We start from the raw sequence: 6,092 nt of genomic DNA on the forward strand, positions 1-6,092 counted from the left end.
CACTACAGGAACATCTACCTGGGAGGGGAAGTCAGGCCCCTGTCAGGACAGGAGGGCTGAACTGTTCTGAAATAAGCCCCCAGGACAACAGAGACTGTTGGAGTTCTCTCACCAACCTCCTTGCAGGCCTGTGATGAAAAGGGCTCAGTAGAAAAGGGCAGAAAAGGTGGGGGAGTTGCATTGTATGTAAGAGAGCAGTATGACTGCTCAGAGCTCCGGTATAGAACTGCAGAAAAACCTGAGAGTCTCTGGATAAGTTTAGAAGTGTGAGCAACAAGGGGGATGTCATGGTGGGAGTCTGCTATAGATACCAGACCAGGGGGATGAGGTGGACGAGGCTTTCTTCCAGCCAACTAGCAGAAGTTACTAGATCGCAGGCCCTGGTTCTCATGGGAGACTTTAATCACCCTGATATCTGCTGGGAGAGCAATACAGCGGTGCACAGACAATCCAGGAAGGTTTTGGAAAGTGTAGGGGACAATTTCCTGGTCCAAATGCTGGAGGAACCAACTAGGGGCAGAGCTCTTCTAGACCTGCTGCTCAGACAGGGAAGAATTAGTAGGGGAAGCAAAAGTGGATGGGAACCTGGGAGGCAGTGACCATGAGATGGTCGAGTTCAGGATCCTGACACAAGGAAGAAAGGAGAACAGCAGAATACGGACCGTGGACTTCAGAAAAAGCAGACTTTGACTCCCTCAGGGAGCTGATGGGCAGGGTCCCCCTGGGAGAATAACATGCTGGGAAAAGGAGTCCAGGAGAGCTGGCTGTGTTTTAAAGAATCCTTCTTGAGATTGAAGGAACAAACCATCCCGATGTGTAGGAAGAATAGTAAATATGGCAGGCGACCAGCTTGGCTTACCAGTGAAACCCTTGTTGATCTTAAACACAAAAAAGCAGTTTAAAAGAAAGTGGAAGATTGGACAAATGACCAGGGAGGAGTATAAAAATATTGCTCAGGCATGCAGGAGTGAAATCAGGAAGGCCAAATCAACACTTGGAGTTGAAGCTAGCAAGAGACGTTAAGAGTAACAAGAAGGGTTTCTTCATGTATGTTAGCAACAAGAGAAGGTCAGGGAAAGCGTGGGCCCCTTACTGAATGAGGGAGGCAACCTAGTGACAGAGGATGTGGAAAAAGCTAATGTACTCAATGCTTTTTTTGCCTCTGTCTTCACAAACAAGATCAGCTCCCAAACTCCTGCACTGGGCAGCACAGTATGGGGAGAAGGTGACCAGCCGTCTGTGGAGAAAGAAGTGGTTCAGGACTACTTAGAAAAACTGGACGAGCACAAGTCCATGGGGCTGGATGCGCTGCATCCAAGGGTGCTAAAGGAGTTGGCAGATGTGATTGCAGAGCCATTGGCCATTATCTTTGAAAACTCATGGCGAAACGGGGGAGGTCCCGGATGACTGGAAAAAGGCCAATGTAGTGCCCATCTTTCAAAAAGGGAAGAAGAAGGATCTGGGGAACTACAGGCCAGTGAGCCTCACCTCAGTCCCTGGAAAAAATCATGGAGCAGGTCCTCAAGGTATCAATTCTGAAGCACTTAGAGGAGAGGAAAGTGATCAGGAACAGTCAGCATGGATTCACCAAGGGCAAATCATGCCTGACTAGCCTAATTGCCTTCTATGAGGAGATAACTGGGTCTGTGGGATGAGGGGAAAGCAGTGGGTGTGTTATTCCTTGACTTTATCAAAACTTTTGATACAGTCTTGCACAGTATCCTTGCCAGCAAGTTAAAGAAGCATTGGATGGATGAATGGACTATTAAGGTGGATAGAAAGCTTGTCTAGATCGTCGGGCTCAATGGGTAGTGATCAATAGCTCCATGTCTAGTTGGCAGCCGGTATCAAGCGGAGTGCCCCAGGGATTGGTCCTGGGGCCGGTTTTGTTCAATATCTTCATTAATGATCTGGAGGATGGCGTGGACTGCACTCTCAGCAAGGTTGCAGATGACACTAAACTGGGAGGGAGTGGTTGATACGCTGGAGGGTAGGGATAGGATACAGAGGGACCTAGACAAATCAGAGGATTGGGCCAAAAGAAATCTGATGAGGTTCAACAAGGACAAGTGCAGAGTCCTGCACTTAGGATAGAAGAATCCCATGTACTGCTACAGACTAGGGACCGAATGGCTAGGCAGCAGTTCTTCAGAAAAGGATATAGGGGTTACAGTGGATAAGAAGCTGGATATGATGTCAGCAGTGTGCCCTTGTTGCCAAGAAGGCTAACAGCATTTTGGGCCTGTATAAGTAGGAGCATTGCCAGCAGATCGAGGGATGTGATCATTCCCCTCTATTCGACATTGGTGAGGTCTCATCTGGGAGTCTGTGTCCAGTTTTGGGCCCCACACTACAAGAAGGATGTGGAAAAATTGGAAAGAGCCCAGTGGACGGCAACAAAAATTCTTAGGGGGCTGGAATACATGACCTATGAGATGAGGCTGATGGAACTGGGATTGTTTAGTCTGCAGAAGAGAAGCATGAGGGAGGATTTGATAGCTGCTTTCAACTACCTGAAAGGGGGTTCCAAAGAGGGTGGATCTAGACTGTCCTCAGTGGTATCTGATGACAGAACAAGGAGTAATGGTCTCAAGTTGCAGTGGAGGAGGTCTAGGTTGGATATTAGGAAACAGTATTTCACTAGGAGGGTGATGAAGCACTGGAATGGGTTACCTAGGAAGATGGCAGTATCTCCTTCCGTAGAGGTTTTTAAGGTCAGGCTTGACAAAGCCCTGGCTGGGATGATTTAGTTGGGGATTGGTCCCTGCTTGAGCAGGTGGTTGGACTAGATACCTCCTGAGGTCCCTTCCAACCCTGACATTCTATGATTCTACAGGACTATTCTCAGTAAGTGCCCAATCAAGAAACTGGAGTATCTTAGGGAATTGCTTGTATGACTTATGGTTAGCCAGTGAGGTAAAACCAAAGTCCTCTCTGTCTGTCTGGTTTGGTGTGTTTAGAAGTGGAGAAACTCCAGCCTTAGGCTGTAACTGCCCTTCTCTAAGCAATTTGTCCTGAACTGATACTCTCTGAAGTGTCCCACCATTGTTACAAGAGGCACCATCATTACACTATCTAATGTGCTAAACTCATCCATTCTTTCTTTCGTTCCTATGTTCATTCTCTCTCTCTCACCTTGAACAGGGTCATGGTGGCGCTGTAGCACACGCTCAAGAGGAAGAGGGTGATGAAGACCGAGATGGTGGACCAGAGGCCGTCTAGCTCCTCGTCTCCGTCCTCGCTGCAAAACTCACCTGACACGATCACCTCTGTTGGGGGAGAGAAAGAGACATCAGCTCCGACTCAGCCACTGTGACAGAGAGAGCTCGGACTGTGCGTCCAACACCAACCCGCCTATCCCCTTCTCTACCCATCCTTCCATCCCTCCACTCATCTATCTCTGGATACATCCATCCATCCCTGACCACAAACCATCCATCGTTCCATCCCTAGACACACCCCTCCTTCCATTCATCCATCTCTAGATGCACCCATCCATCCGCCCATCCCCATTCACCCCTCCATTCATCAATGACCACAAACCATCCATCCATCAATCCCTAGACACCTCCATCCATTAATCCATGCCTGCACCATCCATCTTTTGATACATCCATGCATCAATGACCACAAATCATCTATCCCCAGAAACCATCCATCCATCTCTAAATACATCCATCCATCCATCCATCCATCCTCACTCACCCGTCCATCCATCCATGACCACAAACCATCTATTCATCCATCAATCCATCCCTAGACACTTCCATCCATCCATCCATCCATCTATGCCTCTCCACTCCACTCCATCCATGACCACAAACTGCCCATCGATCCATCAGTCCATCCTTAGACACCTCTATCCATCCAACCATCCCGAGATGCACCTCTCCATCCATCCATCCATAGGTACATCCATCCATCAATCCATGACCACAAACCATCATCGCTAGACACATCCCTCCATCGATCCATCCCCACAAACCATCCATCTGTCCATGCTTCCACCGTCCATCTCTAGACACATCCATCCATCCATCCATCCCTAGATGCACCCCTCCATCCATCCACCCACCCCTGCCCGCTGTGATGAAATGAAGGATGCAGAGCCTCCTAGCTCTCATCTCATTCATCCCTTGTGGTCGTGGCCCTACACCCTGGCACTGAAGCTTGGCCGCCTGTTGAATTTCTCTGTGCCTTAGTTTCTCTGCCTGTGAAAGGTGGCTCAGGATCCCTCTGAGGTGTGCGAGGTGCCGGGATGCTGCCATGGTGGGGGAGCTCCCTAAAGACCAGGATGGATGGATTTCACACGTGTGCCTCTATGACCCTGCTCCCAGTGTAACAAAACCCCCAGGAGTCACTTCAGATGGAACGCAGCCACCTCTGGGCCTGTTTATCCCGGGCTCTCTTGCCCAGGTGCAGCCTGTAGTTGCCTCGGCTGAGGGAGGTGGGGATTTTGAACCCTGTCACTTTTATGAACAGAGACACAAGTATTTTAAGGATGGGATCTCAGGTCTCTCTGACATGACAGACGCTGCTCCCTGAGCATGGTGCCCCCTACTGAGCCCCCTGCCCTAGGGATGTCTGGAGAACAGGTGCATGGATCTGTGTGGGTGCATGTTTGTCTCTCTCTGTGTTGTGTGTCTCTCTGTGGGTACAAACACGACAGCCCAGGTGGGAGGGTCCCTGGGTCATGCCATGTTACAGGTGTGTCCATCTGCCCTGGACTGAGCTCTCTCTCAGCCACCCCCCCACTCTCTTACTCTGTGTGCCCTTGTGCTGCCCCAGGATAACAGCCCTAACACTGCCGCTGGAGGCTACCCCCTTTCATGCCAAGTGTGAGCTCTGTGCTCGCACTGGTGGGTTTGATTCCTGCACTCGCCCATCCAGCTTTGGGCTGATACACACATGGGGGAGGGGAAAGTGTGTGAGTGAGGGGCTGGGTAGGAGATGGGGCATCTGCATCATCCATCCCACCCCACTGCCGGGGCCCCCATGTCACCAGAGCTAGTGAGACTTTAGGTGATTCCCTGCTTAGTGTGTGCTCCAGATAACAGCCCTACTACTGCTGCTGCTTTGTGGGGACTGAGCCCAGGAGCTGATCCCTGCTGTGGGGTGTTTGCTGTATGTTGTCCTATCTCCCCCTCCACAGCTGCTGCTGTGGGTATGGGGTGGAAGGAGACCCCTTAGCCAGGGCCGCCCAGAGGAGGGGCTCAAGTTGGGCAATTTGCCCTGGGTCCTGCAGGGCCCCCCACAAGAATATAGTATTCTATAGTATTGTAACTTTTTTTTATGGAAGGGGCCCCCAAAATTGCTTTGCTCCAGGCCCCCTGAATCCTCTGGGTGGCCCTGCCCTTAGCCTTCTAGCCAGCAGAGGAGTGTGTGTGGGGGCCAGGGAATTTTAATTACCTTCCCCCACTGACTCTGGCTGGAAAATCCCCATGGGGCATCTTCTCCTCTCTGGGGTGGAAGGGGATGTAGGGTAAATGCTGATCATGATACGGTTCCCCTCTGGATATGCATGGGTTGTAGCCTAGAGAGGATTGCGCCTCAATGAGATGGCCATCCACCGATCCACCGATCCATCCCACACTCCATCCAGCCTTATCTTTAACCGTCCTCCATATCTTCCATCCATCCATCCATCCATCCATCCATCCATCAGGGGTCGCTTGCTGGAGGATTATCTGCTACTTGAAGTCTTTAAATCAGGATTTGGGGACTTCAACAGCTGAGTCAAGGGAGAGAATTATTTCAGGAGTGGGTGGGTCAGCTTTTGTGGCCTGCATCTTGCGGGAGGTCAGATTAGATGATCATAATGGTCCCTTCTGATCTTAAGTTCTATGATTCTATGATTCTATGATATAGATGTATACCCATCCATCCATCGTCATCACTAACAATCCACCCACTTATCCTCACCCATATCTTCCATCCATACATGCAACCCCATCCACTTATCTATCATCCCTTTATATATTATCCATCCCCAAACATCCCTCACCATCTGTTCCCATTAACGCACTCAGTCATCCATCCATCCATTGCCATATTCACCCATCCACTCATCCTCATCTATCTATCACTGACCA

Source organism: Mauremys mutica, chromosome 13 (genome assembly GCF_020497125.1).
Source record: "Mauremys mutica isolate MM-2020 ecotype Southern chromosome 13, ASM2049712v1, whole genome shotgun sequence".
NCBI lineage: Eukaryota > Metazoa > Chordata > Testudines > Geoemydidae > Mauremys > Mauremys mutica.